This window comes from Mustela lutreola, chromosome 15, assembly GCF_030435805.1.
Source record: "Mustela lutreola isolate mMusLut2 chromosome 15, mMusLut2.pri, whole genome shotgun sequence".
NCBI classification, from domain to species: domain Eukaryota; kingdom Metazoa; phylum Chordata; class Mammalia; order Carnivora; family Mustelidae; genus Mustela; species Mustela lutreola.
In genome coordinates this window covers 7,938,448-7,960,311 of record NC_081304.1, presented here as the reverse complement: position 1 = coordinate 7,960,311, position 21,864 = coordinate 7,938,448, and the positions used below count along the sequence as shown (strand labels likewise).

General features: G+C 53.6%; 1 long non-coding RNA gene across 5 annotated transcripts in view; it reads right to left on the bottom strand.

The window, feature by feature from the left end:
• Positions 1-14,534, bottom strand: part of LOC131815526 (uncharacterized) — a 159,306-nt gene extending 144,772 nt beyond the window's left edge. For all 5 annotated transcript variants that reach the window (XR_009347770.1, XR_009347772.1, XR_009347768.1 and 2 more), the window contains exon 1: positions 13,976-14,534. This is a non-coding gene — a long non-coding RNA (uncharacterized LOC131815526). The remainder of the gene's footprint in view (positions 1-13,975) is intronic.
• Positions 14,535-21,864: the final 7,330 nt, after the last annotated feature.

Here is a 21,864-nt window from a genome sequence, read left to right as displayed (position 1 = left end):
AGCACCCACTCCAGCCCCCCGGCCATCCCCCCACCAGAGCGGGCACACGCGGGAGCTGAGCGCTCCGAAGGCATGGGGTAGAGAGACCCCAACCAATGCCCTGCTTCGCGTCCCAGCACCAAGGAGCAGGTTTCCAGCCAGTGTTGGGTAAAGGGAGCGAGGAGCTGCCGGAGGTCATGGACAAAACCCAAACCAAAGCCAGGCCAGAAGGGGAGGGCCTGGGAGCCCCGTCCTTCTGCCGTGACCCTGGTACCCTCAGCACCCCCCCACACCTGCCCTTTAGCTGTGCTGGGCCCTCCTGTGGGGCAGCAGGCAGAGGCTCCAGGCTCAGACACAGCAGGGCTGGAACCCCAAGCTCTCCACTGCTTGGTGACGGGAGGCCAGCACGTTCCCTCTCTGGGCCTCCACTCCAGGTCTGCTCAGCACTCAGTAGGTGCTCAACTAACAAGACCCGCATTCAGATGACCAATCACAGAAATTTCTGGTTTACGTGACAGCGCGAAAACCTCTCCACACTTAACAAAGGCTACACCTGAGTTACGGCAAGCGCCACATGTGGGGGCTGGGGGTGCCCACAGACCCTGAGATGATGGGACGTGTACGCACACACACACACACACTCTCACGGCTGGGGCCTGACCCACCAAGTGCTCGAGTGCTGTCCTATCCAAACATGCTGAAGAAAGAAACCAGGGATTCCTCCTGGCAAACCAAGACTGACTCCCCCCGAAGAGCTTCTCGGGGACCTGGAGGGGTGAGCCGAGGTGGTTCTGGCCGAGTTAGAGCCCCCTGCCCCCTGCTGAGATTTCCCCTACAGATAAACTGATAAGATAACGGCCCACAAGGCTCTCCCCGACCAGCGCCCCCACAGACCCCTCCTCTGTTTGCTCAGACCCCCGCTCTCCAGCACAAAGTCTCCACTGGTCTCCCCGCAGGGGTGAAAATAAAGGAGGTTTTGTCCTCCTTCCGCGGGTCTGAGCGAGTTTATCTGACGCCGCAGCCGGCTTTGTAAGCTGAGTATCCCAGGATAAACGCTCCCTTAAGAGTCGCTTGGCTTGGGACAGAGGGACCCTCTCCAGAGGAGAATGGGGCGCTTGTTCCGATGGTCTTTTAATATGGGGGGCGGGGTGTCCCGGAGGACAGGCCTCCAACAGACTCTCACAGAAGGGTCTCTGTCCCCAGGCTACAATGGAAGGAATTCTTAAAGACACAGATGCAGAAAGGGGGAATGCTTTCCCCCCCCTCCCCCAGGAGGAGGGGAGGGAGGTTAGGGCGGGAAGGAGAGGGGGCGTGGTGAGGACGAGTCCCTCCCAGAACAGTTCAGGTTCTAACCAGGCATCTCTGCCTTGAGGGCACCAGAAATGCCCTCAGAGCGGGCCCCGCGGCAGAGCAGAATTCTGGTGGCTTCTGGTGGCCTGGCTGTGTTTGCTGGAGCCAGATCTGCCTCCCAGAGCCAAGCCAGGAACCACCAGCACGCAGAAAAGAATCGCATTTTGACCCACACGAAGGGCCCTCATTCCCTTGGAGGCACTTTGACTCCCAAGGTTCCCTGTGGAAAGCGGGGGAGAGGCAGGACACCCCCGAGTCTTTCCATAAATCAAATTCTCTCCGGCCGCCAGGGAGCGAGGGTAACTGACTCCTCTCCTTGCTTATCTCGGTACAAGGTCACCGTAACTTCCTTCTGAACACATCCCAAACGATCACAACTGATGTTTTATAAAGGCGGCCCCACCAGACGGCTGTGCGTTTGGATTTCATTCCTGTTCAATGGAGAACTTCCCCCAGGAAGCTGAGAGGTACCACAGAAAGAGCGGGGAGGGATGCGTACACCCAGAACACTCCGGCGCTTCTTGCTGCCCACCTCGCTCGGGGCCCTCTGCCGAAAACAGTAGGGGAACAATAAGGAGACCCCCCTCCACGCCGAAATGAATCAAAGAGCCATGGACTGTGCTCTAAGGGAGCAGGGAGGAAGCCGCGGCCCCAAGATGCAGCAGAACCTTCCCAAAGCCACAAGGCAAATGAGGAGACTCAGACTTGGGCAAAACCAGGGCTCTCAGCTGAGCCGCCAATTCTAGGCACAAGGGATAGAAGCACGCAATGCCTAGGGCCACTTGGAGCAAAGACCAGTAACACCTTCCAGAGGGGGAAGATGTGTCGCCGTCTTCCCAGCGCACCGGGATGAACCAGGCAGAGTCCACAGGCCCTGCACCCACAGTCACACACAGCAACAAGACGGCAGGGTGGCATGGGCCTTCGACCTGTCGTCTCCCCACGTATATACCATTTCTACTGGAGCTGCCACCAGGCCAGGTGCCATGAGGCTCATTTCTGATTGCACCGAATTAGAAAAATCCACGTCTGCGAACCAATCCCCGCGGTATAGCGTAGACTGTTAATACCACAGATACGCAGACAAGGGGAAGACTGGATAAGAGGAAAAACAGAGAGTGAGCACCCGTTGGTGAGTTTAAGGATAGCCTGAGCAGCCACTGGCCAGGATTAGTGCATTCTAGGTCCCTTCCACCTGTCAGTGTCACTGACTAAGCCCTGGGACAGCAGGGGAAGGAGATGAGAAGGACACGCCCCCTTAGGCAAGGTTGTAGCTACAGGTCACAGGGAAAAGTGGGATGAGACAAGCCCACTGCAGACCCCCAGAAGAAAGACCACCAAGGGCACCTCATGGCCCTGTCCCCAACCCCCTGCTGCCATCCATCCTCTCGGGCCAACAGGGTTCCTGGGGCTAGTGGGTCCCCAGAGTTGCCTGCACGCTAGAGTACGTCTGGCCCTTTCACGTGGGTCACTCACCACTCAAGCCAATGGAAGCCCCGACCTGGGCTTTCCAAATTCTAGCTTGCAGCCCAGGTTCATCACCTCTGAGAAGAAACCCCAAAGGGAACAACCACTTGACTAGGAGGTGGAAATTTTCATCCCCAGCTAAATCCGGTGACATCGAAGTAGAGACAACTACAGCCCAAGCAGAGAGAACCATGGGGTGCATCCATTTCTGTAACACTGACACAGGTTTTAAGCCAAGAAGGGGCAAGAAAAGGAGGAAGAAGAATCCAAGATTCATTCGGTCTGATCTGCAAACCAGACACAGCCTGACTGCCACCCCACCTGACCCCAAGGCTTCACAAAGTTTCCCTCTCCACCTGCCCAATCACGTCAGTTAACACGTTCTTTGAGCAAAGGACAGAGTGCATGGTGGCAAACGGGAGTGCAGCCCAGATAGGGCAAGGATTTCTCCGCTGCCCTTAACCCGTGTGGAGGCGATGTTGGTACAGCCCAGGACAAACTCTGTCCAATTTCCAAGCAGAACATCAGAAAGGCAGACCTCGCTACAAGGTGTGGTCCAAAAGCTCAGCTCAACTTTGAGCTCGAGTCAAGTGCACACAACACTGTCCCAGTAACAGAAAGTTACACCCCCTTCGACCCAGCATTGCCATCAAACGCCTTGATCGTGGGCCAGCCTACTTCCCTGTCCCGCTCAAACAGGTGCACCCAACCTTATGAGGTTCCTCTACCAAGAAGGCTAGACCTCCCCAGGATCATCCCTCTAAATGCCAATGACCACAAGAGATAGAAAAAGCGCCAGGAGTCCAACTGGGGACACCATGGACTGAGCATCCCTCCCGCGATGTCAAAAACAAGAGGACAGATGATGTTGACGCGTGCCCGGGATACAAGCCTCTCCCCGCGAACAGAGTCAGGACACTACTACAGGGAAACATCATAGTTTCAAAACGAAATAGGGCTGCCTCTGCATCCCGACTCCAGGCTTGCCAGCCTTCTCCGTCTCCCAGCCCGATTTTACATCTGCAGAGAGGAAGGGGCAGATAGCAAGAGAGAAGACGTAGACCTCAGAGAGCGGCCTGGATCCCGGGGAGCAGTGACTGACAGGTCCTCATCGGGAAACTCCAGGAGATGAATCTTCCCATGAATCTGGGGTAAACTTTTCTGACACTGACTTCACTGGGAAGGGAGAAGGAAACACTGGTTTAAACTCGCCCGTTGGGTACCTCGGGAGCAAGAGGTAAAGGATGGGCCAGAGCCGTGGAGAAGTCATCAAGTCTACGTGCGACTTTCAGCACTCTCCGAAAGAGGCTGGGGGTGCACGCGGGGACCAGAAGCTAGGGGGATGCAGTCATGTGCCGACCCAGGGGCAGGTCAAGGTCCGGGGTGGGCGGTCTTTGAACAAGGGAGCCCTGGGAGCCTCAGCTTCCTCGTCTAGTAAATGCGGCAACACTAAATGCAGCAGCTGGCACAGGTCGTAGGGCGTCTACCACGTCAACGCAGGATGATCACCCCTCTCCTCCTCCACGGCAACCCCCGCCCCGTTCCTACAGAGGCTACCGACATTCCGGCTGCAGAGCAGAAATCATCTATCACCATGACAATGAACGTTTTCCTCGCGATGGCAAATGAGGACAGCCGGGAGCACCTGCCAGGGCAGCGTGGCTGCCTTTAAGAGCTCACACGACCTAGGAGCATGAGTCAGTGCCCCCCCAAACAAAGCCCACCTGTGTAACGTGTGGACCAAGCAGGCAGGGAGGGCCCCCAGCCGGAGTTCAGCAGCCCAGGGAGCAGAGCCATCTCTCTAACTCAGAGCCCCCAGGACCCAGGGCACAAGCCAGAACGTGTGTGTGTGTGTGTGTGTGTGTGTGTGTGTGTGTGTGTGAGAACACCATCTAAACAAGGCATCTAAAAAAGTCCACACGGGCGGCTGCTCCAGGACACGCCTTCTGTTGGATCTACCTGGATGCCTGCTCTCCTGCCTGGGCTACAAACACAGGAGTTCAGTGAGAAGTCTCCGCAAACCCATCAGCCCCGTCTCCCATCGCTGGGCTTTTCACACCGGAATAGGACCCCATCTGCCTCTGCGAGCAGACCGGGAGTAACACCATTAGTCTGGAGGCACGCTCCATCAGGGGAAGGGTTTTCCTTCTATTTTGAAGAAATCTCAGGGGAGAGCTGCCATTGCAAGCACCAAGTTGCTACTCCAGTGACAAGTCTTTCATGCAGTAAGTGAGAACCAGCCTGGGGCAACCCCCGGCAAGGCTGGACTTGGAGATCCGAGAGCCGAATCCCCGGCTCCCTGATAGGGCAAGATGATGTCCCGTGGAGGGGAAAAAAAAAAGACTCCCGGATCAGAGACTCAGAGGGGGAAAGAACTGGTAAGGTTTGTGACCTGTCACTGAGCATTACTGTACCCCTACAGCTCCTAGGTCCCAGCTAGACCACGGGAATCACAACTGCTTCCCTGCCCACCATTCACTCTGGTGGACTATCCAGTAGTCCAGTCCATTCATAGCAAATATCTGATGTTTCTCTGCATCCCGCCCTGCTCCTAAGGCCTTACTTTTTCCATCCACGCATCCGGGTGGTTCTGGGGAGGGAGGCTGCCTCCACCCATCCATGAGCTGTGAGGCACGTGACCTCAGGACAGTCAAACGCTGCTTCCCACCTACTGGCCCCACAGACGGATCCAGGACTGAGCTCCCGCAGGGTCTGCCTTCCTGACAGCTGAGACAAAAAGCATTCTCCTGTTCGGGCTCTGCAAATACTTGTGCCCTTCCTGCTTCTACCGGGAAATTAAAATACAAGAACAAAAAGCACTGGAGAAAATCACCCCAAATCACCCAAAAGCACAACTCCTAGACTTCCCAAGCAAATGAACACCCCAGAAGTTGGGGATTTAAGCCAGTTAGAAGTGGGTTCTCGGTCCCTTGCAACCAAAAGCATCCAACCTAGACACAGGCTCTTCTTTTATGGATGAGGACAGGAGCCCCCAAGGGGCCCAGTGACTTGCACAATGTCATACAGAGGCTGGTGACCAGGCCAGGATGCGACCCCAGTGTTGGGCATGGGCCAGGACCTGAGTCTGAACCTCGGCTCCATCCTTCAAAGCTCTGGCTCCTTCCAGATACCCCTTAAAGTCTCTCAGCCTCTGACATCAGAGCCACCCACCCACGGCCAGCCTCGAAGGCTGAAGGACCAGCCTCGGACCCCCTGCTCCCAGCCTGTGCCAGGTTGGCGTCCCTCTCCTTCCCGACATAACTGTGTCACACTGGTTGGCGGACCATGTCTGTTGAACCCTTACCCAGGGAGGCAGAAGGAACAGGGCGAGGTCCTAGTGTAGGACACCGGGGATATCAAATGGCCATTCTGACCGCAAACCACGGTCACGTTCACACAGCCATGTTCCGCAAGTCGGTGCCCTACAGATGCCAGAAGGACAAGGTCAGAGAGAAAGAATCTGGGAAAGAGGAAAGGCGTCTGTTCCAATACAAGGGGCGGGGGGTGGTTGGATTAAAACAGGTGGGCTGGAAGTGACCAGGAACACAGTTCCAGGAAAGGAGAACCCCCGTGGTTAGGCTGGAATTCAAAACCCAGACCATCTCAGCTCTTTGGTTAACCACAGCCCTGGTTTCTACTTAAGAAATTTAATTAAAAACCCAAATATCTAAATTTCCCACCCGGCTTGCCAGCGGCCACATATTCCCTTAGATTCAGAAAAGCCTCCCCCAGGGTGACTATGGCCACGAGACGCGTCTTGTGCGAAGTCAGAGGAGAAAGGGTCACAGGTAGGGGCTGGGGTGGACAGATGTCCTGGGCAGGGACCTCCTCCCTCCCCTCCCAGAGAGCAGAAAGCCTCCTCGGGCTCGGGGCCATCCTGCCCTGTCACCCCTACCCAGGAAGAAGAGCTTTGTTTCGTGCTGCTTCGTTTTAAAAGTAAAAAGAGACGTCAGAATGACATCAGAAGTCGAAATGCACTAGAACCACGGTCATGATGGCTCCTGGGAGGGGAGGCCCCTTTCCTTCTGCCGCGTGGGGGAAGGCGCAGAGGCTGGGAGATGGAAAGCTGTGGAGCAGCCACAATCGGTCCCCAGGCCAAGAAGACCGCTTACTGCAAACACCTAACCCCCCACCCCACCAAGCCTGGACTGCAAACACCTAACCCCCCACCCCGCCAAGCCTGGACTGCAAACACCTAACCCCCCACCCAGCCAAGCCTGGACACGCACTTGGGATGCCCGATGCCCAAAAAGGTGAGTGTGAGCTTTGGGGGCTCACACAGGGCTTCACGAAGAAAACCCGAGGAGGGAGCTGGGCATCCTGACCCAGCCGCTAACCGGGGCTCTCCATGGGAGCCGGGACAGAACTCTGACACGGCACTGCTGTGCTCAAAAGGGTATTTCTTAAGCTATATGGCTGTGCGGAAAAGAATTCCATAGAAAAGGAATTAAATTTTTCACACACACACACAGCCAGAAAACTGCATATATGAAGTCTGAACATATAAAGAGGGTCCCCCTGGAGTTCTCTCCAATGGCGATGCCAATCTCCACCTTCCCGACCCTCACCCCCAACCCTTCCCACCCCTTCCACAACACTCACCGTTCACAGCGTCTGCTAGGTTAGGAGTCGGGGACTGGTCCTTCTGGGTCCAGTCTCTACCTGCCTCCTATCACTCACCTGTGCCTTGACAGCCTCTTCTGCAAAATGGGGATAACACCTGGTTAGGTCGCCAGGTCGAGGGGGGTACCCGATGGGATAATGGACACAAAATCACTTGAATAACACCAGGGCAAAGCACCAGGGCAAAGCAGCAGGACCCAAAGAACTCACTAGATCACCAAACCATTTAAGGTACGAAGCAGACCCAGGGTTGAGCGCGGCTCAGGAAAACGCCGCTGCTCCTTGTTTCCCTGGGCACTTAACTCCCAGGGAGGAATCTTCCTCCAAGAGAAAAGGAGAGCCACAGACATCCCAAGTGTAGATCCTGGCAGGAAACAAGCTAACCACCCTGGTCTATCTGCCTTTAAAATTAAAGTGCCACTTCACACTCAATGAGATGGCTATTACCGAAAACAGAAACAAACATGTTGGCCGGGGTGCTGGGAAGCTGGAGCACGTCCGCCTCGCTGGTGGAAGTGTAAAATTCTGCAGCTGCTGTAGAAAAACAGTCTGGTGGCTCCTCAAAAAAAAAAAAAAAAAAAAAAAAGGAGAGAAAAAAATCACACATGAGATGACCCTGTGGTCCAGCCATGCCACTTCTGGGCATGTGCACAGAAGTGCTGAGAGCAGGGACACGAACAAATATTTGCACACCCAAGTTCATGCAGCGTGAGTCACAGTGGCCAAGAGGTAGAAGCCACCCAGATGTCCATCCGCGGACAGATGAATAAACAAAATGTGGTCTCCACGCACCACAGGAAGCGATTCAGCCTTAAAATGTAAAGAAAGCCTGACACGGTTACAACCCGGAGGACAGGATGCTCGGTGACATGAGGCAGACACTGCGACTGCGCTTCCACGAGGTCCCGTCCATAGAGACAAGAGAGCAGAATGGCGGTCGCCAGGGACGGAGGGAGGGGGACAGGGAGTTAGTGTGGGACAGGTGCAGAGTTTTAGCCAGGGGCGCTGATGAAGGTCCGGAGAGGGATGGTGGCCGGACGGATGGACGGTGCGGCTGTCATTAACCGCGCATGTGAGAAATGGTTACCCTGGGAAAATTGGCCGCCGTCACAAAAGGTGAAAATTTTAAAAATCAGCCCAGTGAAGAAAGTACAGCTTCCAAGACAGCTGTCCCTTAGAGCTCCTGAGGTCTTCACCCACAGGCTGTGCCTAAAGGCCAGCCTGTCAGAGACTTTCCCTTGCACACTAACGCATGGCAGAAGCTTCCCCCCCAGAGGCAGCAAAATCAAGCCAGCTTCCGGCCAAGCCTCCAGCCCCAGCAGAGCGCAAGGGGCAGCAGCAGCGCCAGAGAAAGCATCCAGCAGGCACTCAGCACTTGCAGAGGTTACGAGAGAGGGAGCATGCTGGTAAGTGACACGTGTCTACGGCGAGGGATCGCAACAGTCCGCCGGCGGCTCAGCAGGCAGGTGCTGACGAGGCCAGCGCAGCCTGGCCAGCCTGGTCTGGGAACAGGGGAGATGGTCTGTCCTGCCCGGTCCCACTCGGGCGTCTCCAGCCAGTCCAAGGAAAGCACAGACGGTTCTAAGGTGAGATGAACGGAAAGGGGTCTGAAAATCACTACACCCAGACCCTCATGAGGGGCATTTGCCAAATGACAGTGGGGCTTGGAGGATTCACCGACCCGAGGGGAGAGGCTGAAGGTCTGACTCATTTCTGGAGACCCAGAACTTTTATCATCTGTCCCCCTGCAGCCACTGCTCTCTTAACCAACTCAAAAAGCACCTGGTTTCAAGACTTCTGTGTGAAAACCTGTACCAACAAACCAAAGGCGGGAGGAGGCGATGATTCACACCACAAAAAGAATGCTTCCACAGAAACTAGCCTTTTCAGCATTCCTCCGCTCAGATGCTACCTCCAGGCTTTCGTACGTCATGTGATCACCCGAGATCGGTTTTGTGAAGACCTTTTCTCCAGGGGCAAACCTAGTCTGCAAGGCATACGATTTTGAACGGGGCATCCTCAGCCGATGACATGGGTCAAAGCGAGGACATTCGTCCAGGACCATTCCCTTCCTGACACAGACGAGCTGGGTGCTGGGTGCGTCTCCCATGTGAAGAAGGGTAGGCTACCGGCCACGGAGGACCCCAGCCGACTCCAGGGTGACAGCGGACATGGCCTAAGATGACAATGTCCAGAAAGAGAAGTAGCAGCAGTCTACTTGGGCACGACAAACAAAACCAGAAGCCTGCCTATCGTGGGTATCTTCTTCCAGCTCCTGGGGAGCTCACAAACCCAAGGAGGGGCGATCCTGTGGACCGAATTTATTCCCAAAGCCCAGGACTGCTGATCCTTTATCATTCACCCAAACACAGCCATTTCTGTCCTCACCAAGTACAAGGGATACCTGATTGCAAGCCTCAGATTTCAAAACGTGTACCAACAAACAGAGCAAGTACACGTGGGGGCCCAGACCAGGTGGAGGTAAGCCTGGAAGGCTTCCTGGAGGAGAAAAAAGAAAGCAGCTTCAGCAGGGAAAAGGCTCAATTCGGGCTTTTGCTGGCCAAGAAGTCAGTCCACTCCCTGATTCCTGAAATGTCCATCTGTACAGGAATGGCCTGGGGAGCCTGTTAAAAATGCAGGCCTCTGAGCACTCCCCTGCCCCTATGCATGAGATGGGGGGAGGGGCACAATGGCAGCTGAGACACTCATTTTTAACAAGTTCTCCAAGCAATCCATTCTTGTGCAAACCACAACTTGAGGGACTGGTGGGGCAGCTCACAGGGGAGAGTCTGAGCCGGGCCCACGTTGAGCGGAGCCGGGAAGAACAGAGGTTCCTGAGAAGGGAGGGCCCACAAGGAGTCACTGAGGAGTGGGACAAAGCAGGTGCAGACACAAGAAGCTGGTCCAGAACTAGTCACAACATCCCCAATCTGGGTCCCACCTGCCTGCCAGGCTCCTTGCTGGCACTGCTTGGTGACAGAGAACATGACCTCTGCCACAGGGGCCGGAGAAGGGCCTCTGTCTTGGGCTTCCTCCAAGGCGAACTCAGGCATTGGCTTATGCAAAGACCCTGGGGCCAGCCTTCCTCTGGGTCAGCCAGCTGCTTCCAAAAGCCCCTCAGGGTGGCTCTCCTCACCACTCTCGGGAGAAACTGGTCCCCTAAAGAGAAGGGGGATCACTTTCTGGCCCCTGGTGGCTTGACAATGCCTAAAACCCGGTCCGAGGGAAGAGCAGAACCCTTTGTTCCTTTACATGTGCCAAGATAACCAGGAAACACAGGCTCTGGTGGGTCTGCACGCTTAGCCGCCCAGCACACCTGCTACTCGGGCCGCCGTGAGTCACCCACACAGGCACTGCGCGCTGGACTTGTCAGCCACGGAGTCGGTTTCTTGGCGGATCGCTCTCACGCACACCGGATGTCATCACTCCACCTACCCCTTGGAAGACGTGTCAGGACAGATCAGGCCATAACCCCATTTTTACTAAACGACTCACTCCCCGGGGAGGTGTCGGGGGAAGGAAGGAGGGGGACACAGCGAGGATCCTGCCATTCCCGGGGTCCGGGCTCCTCTCCCCTCCAGACCCTGATGGGTCTCAGCTGCGCTGCTGGCCCTAACTCGGGAGGGACAAGGGGCAAGTTAACCTGGGGACGAAAGTGGAAGAAGGTTCGATTTAAAACCTCCGGAGTAAAGACACTCTGCTGCGATGAATAAGGCCTAGTGTTCTCCCGGACGGCACGGCGTCCATAGTGAACAATACTGCATTGTACACTTAAACATTTGCTAAGAGGGAAGATCTTCTGGTAAGTGTTCTTATCAACAAAATAATAATGATGATAAAGAGGGCGGGAGGAAACTTTGGGAGGCAAAGCCTGTTTATGGCCCAGACTGTGGTAAAGGTCTCACGGTGCCCACTTACTACCAAGCTCGCCAAGTCGTATAACATTAAATTTGTCCAACTTTGTGTATGTCAGTCACACCTCAATAAAGGGGTTTAAAAAAGGAGAGCAAGAGCATCTTCTGAATCCCTCTCAGCTCCCATTTTTTTATAAGACAGAATTTTCTGCAGTGCAAGATTCTGAATTGGAGGCACCTGGGTGTCTCAGGTCATGATCCCAGAGTCCTGGGATCAAGCCCCATATCCGACTCCCTGCTCAGCGGGGAGCCTGCTTCTCCCTCTCCCACTCCCTCTGCTTGTGTGCCCTCTCTCGCTGTGTCTCTCTCTGTGTCAAATAATAGATAAAGTCTTTAAAAAATATATATTCTGAATTAGATTCTGAACCAGAAAAAAGATATATTAGTGGGACAACTGGAGAAATGTGTTAAGGCCAGAAGATAAGTTCAAAGTATTCTGTCGATATTAATCCCCTGGCTTTGCCCAGCACACTGAGGCTGTGTAAGATGTTACCATTTAGGGAAGCTGGGTGAAGGGTATAGGGGAACTCCATGTACTATTTTTGTGACTTTCCTGTAAATCTAGATTTCCATCAAAATCAAAAGTGAATTCTCTTTCCAAAAAAGGGGGGCAGCATTTTTAATCCAACTGCTGACTAAATCTTCCCCTGAGGCCTTGCTAAAATAATCTACACCGTACTCCCGGACACAGACTTAAAGTGACTCTCACACCAATACTGGCTTCGGGAAAACGGAAATGAACACAACACTGCATTAGCCCAGCAAGCATCTTCCCCGTGTCTACTGATTTCAGCTCCCAGCTGGGGCAGTAAGTAATGGATACATGGGGCTCTCTCCCTCCCAGCCAATCTTGGAAATGTCCACCCAGAGGGGCCCTCTTTTCAGTCCAGACGTGACTCTGACTTAAAGCAAAGAGAGTGATTTCTGGGAATTTTCCAAAGGAAATAGCCCAAAAGTGGACAAAATGTATAGGTGCAAAAAAGCTCACCAATGCACTACTTCTCAAGGTAATCTAGAAATACCTTAGCGTCCAACAAGAGGGGAACTGTCAGGTTAGGGTCTGATTTGGGCAGAGGAATACGATCATTACTTGGAGATTGTTCAAGTAAAACTGAGAGGAAAAATACAGTATCCAAAGCTGTATACATTGCAGGGTTTCAGCAGTGACGAAATGTATCAGAGAGCCGGCACCACTCAGAACTGGCTATTTTTTTCCCTGCCTTTTTGCTTTTTTATGGTTTTCTAAAGAAGAGATAGAATGTGTGAATTACTTTTAAAATCCAGTGAGATGCAGAGGTGGAGCAGCGGGTCAACCCTGGGACAGTTTAAGAGCTCCTCTGTGCCGGGGGAGGCTGGCAGGGGGAGAGGTTGGGGAACGGCCACAGGAAAAAGTGCTGTGCCCACCTGAGCATTTCCAGGGACCTGGATGTGGCCAGAGGCACGGGCTGGGGTGGGGGGTGGGCAGGGGACATGCTACCTTTTCTCTTCCTGTGGTGCCTGGCTCTCCTGCCTACCCCAGGCAGGTGCTCACTGGAGGCATGGTGCCCTGAGAACATCCCCAGGGAGACCCTTCACAGCTTCCAGAAGTTGTCTGTGCAGGATGGGCTTTTGGGCAGGAAATAGGTCATCACCAACAAGCTGCCAATAGGGTTGTGGGGAAGGAAGGGAATCCCGCATCTGGGAAAGCATCTCCAGGAAGCCATCTTCCAGCAGGCGTTGGGGGAGGGAGGCGGGGGATTTCTGGAGTTGAGGACAAGCGGCAAGGAGGGAGAAGGTAATGGAGGACCCCAGTTTATCTGTACATCAAGACCACTAGCTCAGTCATTCACTCAACAAACACTTGTTCAGGGCCTACTCAGTGACAGGCATGGAGTCGCCCCCCAAGAGCGCCAACACAAAAGGACAAGGAAAGGACAAAGCTACGGATACAGAAGCAGTTTGCTTTTAGTTCAGGGAGCAAGACCAAGCCCCCTTCCCACGCTGGCCTTGAACGCCTTCCATTAACAGACTGCTGGGGCGGGGGTGTGGGGGGGGGGTGGTTGCTGGTGAGGGATCAGGTAGAGGCGCGGTGGAGCAGTGGACAGAAATCCTTCCATCTCCACCCCTCAGAAAGCCTTGTCCACACCACCACCGGTGGCCCTGCCGCACAGCCGCTCCCCCAAAGCCGGCCAGGCGACAGGGACGTCCAGAAACGCCCCAGCCCCCACCCCCACGGTGAGAGGCACGGTGCCCCAGCCACATTCTGGGTCGCCCCGGAGCAGAGACCGGGAGCTCGCCAAGGCGGCACCGCTCCCGAAGTAACGGGCCCGGAGAGCCACAAGGGCATAGGTAAGGGCAAGGGGCCTTTTCCCGGCGGAGGGTCTGTCCCACCGGGCAGCCTGCGGCTTGGCGGCCTCGGGGGCCGGACAGCTCTGACCCGGAACGCCCGGGAGGAACGCTGACCACCGCGACCAGGGCCAAACGCCCGGAGGCAGAGGGATGGCCAAATGCCCTCTGCGGAGATGTCAATACAAGAACAGAAAATTCAATCCAAACCCGAGACCTTCAGGGAGCGTGGCGAGGGAGGGCGGGGGTGGAGGGGTGGGGGTGGGGGAGGCGAGTCAACTCGAACCTCCTCCCTGGAATCCTGCCGGGAAACTTACCTCCAGGTAAGTGACCCGACCGCTACAGGTAGAATGAATCGATCCAAGCATGGAGACGAGGTCGTGGGTCTTCTGAGCCCGGCTGACACACACCAAGTAATCCACGTTAGGGGTCCGGAGCCCTTCCCCACTTTCCATCCAAGGCCAAAGCGCCGGCAGCCCCGGGCTCTGCGCTCAGGCCCCGCGGAGATGACGGGACCTCGCCGCGGGGGTTCCCAATTGCCAGCATCCCCACCCCGACCTGGGGGGTGGGGGGCGGCGAGCGCACCCCGCCTCCTGGCGCGCCACGGCACCCGGCACGAACACAGCTCCTTGCCTTTCTTCGCTGCGCATCGCCCGCGCGAGCCCTGAGATCCCCGCGGGGATCCTCCGTGACAAGCCCGGGAAAGCGCCCAGGGCAGTTCCGCGCTCGGCCGCGGGGCCGCGAACCCCGGGCGCCGTAGGGGTGGGCGCCGCGGGTGAGGAGTGCCGGAGGGAGAAGTGCCGGGCCGCGGGAGCCCGCCGTGTCCGCCGCTTCCTCCGGGGTCCTGCAGTCCCCGCCGCTCCCGCGCTGCCTCCGCGCTCTGCAGGCGGCCGGGCCATTCTGGCCTTATATACCGGCCGGACGGAGGCGGGGCGGGGCGGTGTGGGCGGGGCGATGTGGGCGGGGCGTGGGGTGGGGGCAACCAGGGGGCCGCACTGCTTCCTGGGAGGTGTAGTTCCCTCCGCCTAGTCACAGCAGATGCAGAACCGCTGTAGGAAAGGTTGGGGTCCGCCCCAAACAGCTGTGCTCCCTCGCGGGTTTCTCCGTCAACTCCGTTAGGTTAAATGCCGCCCGGGATGACAAACCTTGGGAGCCCTGGAGTCAGACAAGCCCAGCAAGGTCGCAGTCCCAGCCTGACCCCGAGTTATCACGTGTTTTCCGTTATCACCTCGGAATCTTCACCCGGCACACGGGATATTAGAGTCCGCTTCCAGGGGGCTGTAGAGGGAGGGGAGCACCACTCGTTGCTGGCCCGCCTGCACCCGGGGCTGGGGGGCTGATCTCCCCATCCATAACAGAAACTGTAATTTCCTTACCTTTGTTAAGCGCTAAGCAAATTTGGTTTCAAGGTCTCCACCTCTGAAAACCAAATGCTACCCTGGGAACCCCCAACCCCTCCCTCCCATTAAAATTCTGGAGCTGCCACGCACTTCATCAGGGCTAGGTTTCTGCAGCTGCCTCCTCGTGCATTCAACACCTGAGCACCTGCGCACACTAAGAGCACAAAGGCAGGAGTCCTCCCTCAAGGAGCTCACCCTCAAGTGAGAGGAGGCAGCGACACCGCTGTAACTCTGTGGACCAGGGCACCTAGCTGTGCCTCCCGGCATGAGCCAAGGCGTCCAGAGGGCTGGTGTCTGAAAGGAGTCTGGAAGAAATGGGTAGGAAGTAGCTGAACAAAGAGACACACAAAACACAAAACAACAAAGGCAGGCAGACAGCTGGCTGTGTGGAAGAAACCAAGAGGGTATAAAAGAAGGAAGAGGGGACTCCCTGGAGAGGAGGGGAAGGGTCTTGTATAAATTTCCTAAGGCTGCTGTACAAGCCAGGTGGCTCAGAGCAACAGACATTTATCATCTCAGGGTCCTGGAGGATATTCACACGTCTGTGTAAACGGGTTCTATCCACACACAGACCTCCTGCTCCCTCTGCTTAGAGGATGCAGAAACAATGACACCCCAGCAGCAATGAGTGTTAGACTCACGGTTTCTCATACCGCTGTCCAATAAAAGGAACCGGGGCTCCTCAAACAAATTTAGGAAGGGGCGGAAATATACAAGGGGAGGCATCTGGCATCCTGTAGTGCCAGAAAGTAAGAGGGGCACCTGAGTGGCTCACTCGGCTAAAAGTCTGCCTTTGGCTCGGGTCATGATCCCAGGGTCCTGGGATCAAGTCCCGCATTGGGCTCCCTGTTCAGCAGGGATCCTGCTTCTCTTTCTCCCTCTGCCTCCTCCTCACCCTGCTTGTGCTTTCTCTCTCTCCCAAATAAATAAATAAAATCTTTAAAAAACTAAGGGGGCACCTGGGTGGTTCAGTGGATTAAGCCTCTGCCTTCAGCTCAGGTCATGATCTCAGGGTCCTGGGATTGAGCCCCGCATCAGGCTCTCTGCTCAGCGGGGAGCCTGCTTCCCCTTCTCTCTCTGCCTGCCTCTCTGCCTACTTGTGATCTCTGTCTGCCAAATAAATAAATAAAATCTTTAAAAAAAATAAGAAAGCATGAGCACATATACACACATGCATACACACACACATACACACCCCACAATGATGGAGATACATCAAAGGGATACAGTAACTGGCTGAAATCGTTCCCAATATCCAGAGCTGGGGAACGATCTGAGTAATGATGTAAGTATGGCGGGACTGGATTATAACCCTAAGCAAAAAAATATATAAATATTCATGAGTCCATACTGATATAGATAATTGAATAAATAAATATATGAGGGAAAATAAACAAACCTGTGCAGAATAATTCTAAAAATTTATGTAGGTGTTCTGCCCTCAAGGAAGTAGAACATAACTTTTTACCCCTTAAGTGTAGGCTGCCCAAAGTGACTTCCTTCCAAGAAGGGGAAAGGTTATAACCCCCTCATCATCTAATCAAGAGAAGAATTCCAGTGGAGGAACTGTTCAACAGAACACCTGACCAGTACCCTTCAAGATCATTAAAAAAAAAAGTCAAGGTCATCAAAAAATGCCAAGGTTATCAAAAACAGGGAAATTCTGAGAAACTGTCGCAGTCCAGAGGAGCCTAAGGAGACATCCTGGCCCAGAAAAAGGATACTAGATCAAACCTCAGGAAATCTGAATAAAGTATGAAGTTTAGTCAATAATAATGTATCGATATCAATTATTACAAGTACACTTGTGCTAATTAAAGATGTTAGTGGGGGACTGGGTGTGAGGTGTATGGAACTCTCTCTACAATTTTTGTTCTGGAAATCTATTCTAAAATTGAAACATTATTTTAAAAGTTAAAAAATGTTTTAAATCTTTAAATACCTCACATCCGTAAAGGCGATAGAACAATTGAAAAACCAACTTCCTCGTTGATCGTGTTCCCTATTTTGGGGGCAGGTTCACAGTTTTCTGCTCTGTCCCACTGGTCAAGTTTTCTAACTCTGTACTCCCCCCACACGGCTTTAACTCTCACAAAATCCTGATATTTTAACATTTGGTATGGCCTTTCACCCACTTTGTCTTTCTTCAAGAGTTTCTTGGCTATTCTTGGACCTCTGCCTTTCCGTATTAAGTGCAGAATGTGTGTCAGATTTCAAGTAAATATAAATGAAAATTGTGGAGGAAAAGTACCTCCAAGAGCCCCTCACTGCCTGCAAAAATCACATATCGACTCGCCAGCCTGGCATCAGAGCCTTCTCCGGTCCAGCTTGAACCCTCTTCTTCATCCTTGTCTCCCACACCTGCCAACACACGCCCTTGAACTCTGAGCTAACTGGAACACTTGCTTTTTCCAAGCAAGTCCTCCCCGTGGCTCCTGGGGCCCGCCACTCGGAACGCCCACCAGCTCTGCTTGTCGAGTTCTATACTCATCTTCTACCTGCCCTTCAAGGCCAGCTCCCATGCCACCTCATCCATGAAGTCCTTTGAGGCCCACGACCTCTTTGAGACCCACGCCATTTTCATTCAATGTCCAAACGTTTTGAGTCTTCTCTAGACCAAGTGTCTCGAGGTCTGGCATTTATTCCTCTTTATCACAATCCTCCTGTCTGCTTCGTTGGGGGAATTGCGCATAATAGAGTCTGAAGTATTTGGAAACCAACTCTGGTGCTTGCACTGGGGTTCTTGGTGCTAGTTGTACCCTTGTTTTGACAGGAAATCTATTCTAGCGTCAACACCAATGCCAAAGAGGCTGACGTTTCCCAAGAGCTTGCTCCGTGCCAGGCACTGTCCCACACATTTGTGATGTATCATGTCCTATAATTTCCGAACAAGCCAACTGTAGGTACTGTACTAACCTCATATTAGAGACACAATCAAAGCTGGCAACAGTTGGGCCACTTGCTTCAGGTCACAGAGCGAACAAGCAGGAGAGATAGGCCTCGAACCCAGAGTCCTCTTGGAGACATCTCCACCTCATCCACGGTTCCAGATGATGTGTCTATAAATCCCCCTGCAGCAAGGACGGAATCCTCTCCCTCTCGTGCCTGCTGCCCTGGGCTTTGTTCCAGGAATAGCAGGTGCTCTGCCCACGCTCGTGGAAGAACGTGGCTGAATGGGTCAAAAGGACCCAGCGTGGTCCTGACCATCACAGGTGCTCCATCAATGTTAACCATCGGTGAGTCCGTCTGTCCTCCTCTCCTCCTCTCTGTCCCCTCCCTGCCCGCCCATGCTCTTCCATCACCCTTCTGCTCTTCACTGTTGAAGGGAGATGCTGCCTAAGGTCCTGTGATGGCAACAAGCCAGGTGATGGCTATAACAGGACAAGAGCACAGGACAGAGGGCCAGTGTGAGGGTGGGACCCGGCTTGGGACAGGAGTGCTCAGAGCCACTCAGCTTGTCTCCGGCGATCAACACACATAAAATGCGGTAGTGGGGCTCTGGTCTTCAGGTCATGCTTTTGGAAAAAATCTAAGTTCTGCTGTTCCACCTGTTAAAGAGGGAACCCCAGTGGAGAAGTTGCATCGAGGCAAGAAAGCATCAGGTGAAATGTGGGTGACCTGAGCCAGACTAGATCCTAGGCTCAAAGACCAGCTTTGTCACCATCTAGCTGAGCGGTGTGTTGCTGGGTCTAGTGCCCCAATGTTACCATCTGCAGAGTGGGGCTAATTCGGAGAGTCGTTTCAAGGCCCAGATGAGTTAGCACCCAGAAGCCACATGTGACAGAGCCTTGCACGAAACAAGCACTCAGTCAATACTGACCCCATATAGGCAATAACAGGGCCATCGGGAAGCTTCCAGAAGATCCTAGACGTGAAAGGAGTCCCTATAACACAATCTGAGTGTAACATAAGGAAGTATTACTGGCATCATCATTTGTTCCCACAATGTACAAATCCTGAAGCGTGTACACAGATAAACGAGACGGAATCCCGGTCCTTGGGAAGCTTACAGTTGAGAACTGCACTGTCTCCTACAGTAGCCACGAGCCCACATGTGCCTATTTTAATTTAAAGCAGTAAAAGGTAAATAAACTTGAACAGTCAGTTCCTCAGTCGCCATAGCCGGTAGCAGCAGGTGCTCAGCCGCGACAGGGGCCTCCTGGCTAACACACCAGGAGGCACAGATATGGAACATTCCCATCACTGATGGAACTCTACCAGGCAGCATTGCTACCATGCAGAAGGTGGCCTCAGAATGCAGATTCTCAGGCTATACCCCAAGCATCAGCCCCTGCATTGTCTCAGGCACATTTAAAATTTTTGATTTTGCAATAATCCTACATACATACACAATCCTTTGAAGAATAAAGACATTGGGGTGCCTGGGTGGCTCAGTCGTTAAGCGTCTGACTTTGGCTTGGGTCATGATCCCAGGGACCTGGGTTTGAGCCCCACATCAGGCTCCCTGCTCAGCTGGAGGCCTGCTTCTCTCTCTCCCACTCCCCCTGCTTGTGTTCCTTCTCTTGCTGTGTCTCTCTCTGTCATATAAATAAATAAAAATCTTAAAAAAAAAAAGTCTTAAAGAATGAAGACACTTGGACAGAGTGTTGATTTTAAACAAATGAAACAATGCCGCCATTTTGTTCTGCAAGATCCTTTTTCTTCTTAGCAAAATGTTTTGGAAAGCCTCCCTACGTTTAGCAGTTCAAGGCAGACATAGCATTCGGAAAGAGTAGGACATGAAGGAAATTCAATGAAGTCCAGGACTGCCCCGATGGCCCACTCTCTGTGCACCCACAGCCTGTGGCTATGCATGCTGGCAAGCTAAAATATATAGATGGACTTGGTGCCAGTGTCCAAATATATCAAAGCGGGGATCGCACAAGGAAAGAGTCAAAGGGACTGGGATATGTTTGAGAAGTGACAGTGCCTATCTATAGTCTCGAATTATGAAACCCAGGTAGCTGGGTTTTCTATGCTTCATACAGGCATTAAAATAACTAAGAGACAGGCTAACTTAGATTTCAGGACAAAAAAAAAAAAAAATGCTATCATTGTGGCACCTGGGTGGCTCAGTGGGTTAAAGCCTCTGCCTTCAGCTCAGGTCATGATCCTAGGGTCCTGGGATCGAGCCCCACATCGGGCTCTCTGCTTGGCAGGGAGCCTGCTTCCCTTCCTCTCTCTCTCTGCCTATCTCTCTCCTATTTGTGATCTCTGCCTGTCAAATAAATAAATAAATATTATTTTTTTAAAAAAATGTTATCATAGAAGTGAGTGCTCCAAAATCACCAAGAAGTTTCAGGAAGGATCAGCCAGGCCGTTCGACGGTGCATGTGGTCACATGCGACTACGTGAGGCGTCATCAGAGCCCAGGCTGCTCTCTCAAATCACAAGATGGTCACCTTCTCCCCTTCTGCTTTGAAACAGGCTCAGTTCTCAATAATAATAAAGGAATCTTGAAAATTTCATTGAGCACTTACTAAATGCTGGGCTCTGTGCCACACTTGCCAACACTGAATGCTCTCCGTAACCTTAAAGGGTCGGAAATAGGATCACTGCTGTCTTACAGACGAGACACAGGGTAACCTGCCTGGGGCTGACCGGCGCGGCCCGCCACCTCCCTACTTCCATCCTCCTGGCTTGATCAGCCAGACTCAGCACCTCCTCTGCCTCCAAGGAGCTTGTTTGGGCCTTTCTCGTTCCTCTAACTCCTTCGCTCCCCTGGCTTCTGCGGTGATGTGCTAGGTACCATGCCTGTGCTCTTCTACCATCCCCATCCCCTAAACGTGGGGCACGTGCCAGGCTCTAGTGCCGAGCGGCCCGCTTGCCCCCCTCCTTAGGTGCCTTCTCCTGTCACACCCAGTCCTGCCCACTAGGAGTTTGGCTTGACCTCAGCTGTCTCCCACCTGCCTGCTGGAGGTCTCCCCCTCAGGCTGCCCAAGAACCAGCCCCTTTGCCCACGTACAGCCGACGCGTCCCCCACAGAACCTTGCCACCAGCGGGCCGTTCCAGCAAGACACTGCTTCCTGTCTCGGCCAGCTGTGGTTGTGTTTTCCCTCTCCTGATGCTCCTGGGGCGTCTTCAGCTCCAAGTAGGAGGCTTTCCAATGTGTCCTCCAAGGACAACCCTCAGGCAATGAGGGAAAGGAGGAAGTCATGGGATAATCCTTGAACCCTGCAATTCTGAAGTTCATGCATTTGCTCAGAGGGTCTCCAGGGAGATTCAGCCCTGGATGCCCACAGCGTAACTTCCCATTAACCCGCTCTGTACTGCCTGTTCTCCCTCCTACTGACTCTCCCCAACCCTTCACTTGTGCCTCCGAAGATGAACTCTTTGATCGATGACTTACACCCAAATGCGTGCCTGCTTTGAGAAGAATCCAAAATGAGACCCCGCCCCACCAGCTGGTCTGCGTTTCTGGATTCTTTTTCTGTGTCTATGATTTCCTACGTCTCCCGGACATCAGGGTTGAAATCCCAAACTCTTTTTTAGTCTTTTGCTCTATCCCTTCCCCCTTCCGGAGTCGTTCTAACTCATGCTTTGACATATCTTATTTCTATTTTTCCACATTCCCACCCTGGTTCAGGACCTTATCACCTCCCACCTTGACAAAACCCTATTGCTCAATCCATTCCCTCTGCCAGGAATGCGCCTGAGACTTTGCCAGGTTCGTCCTTGAGGGCTCCTCCAAGCCATGCTTTGTGCTAGGTGTGTCCTTCAAGGCTCCTCTGGGACGGTCTTCCCTGCCACCCCATTGCAAGGATGGTTCTCTTCTCCTCACTTCCTTTACAATGTTACCTACTCCA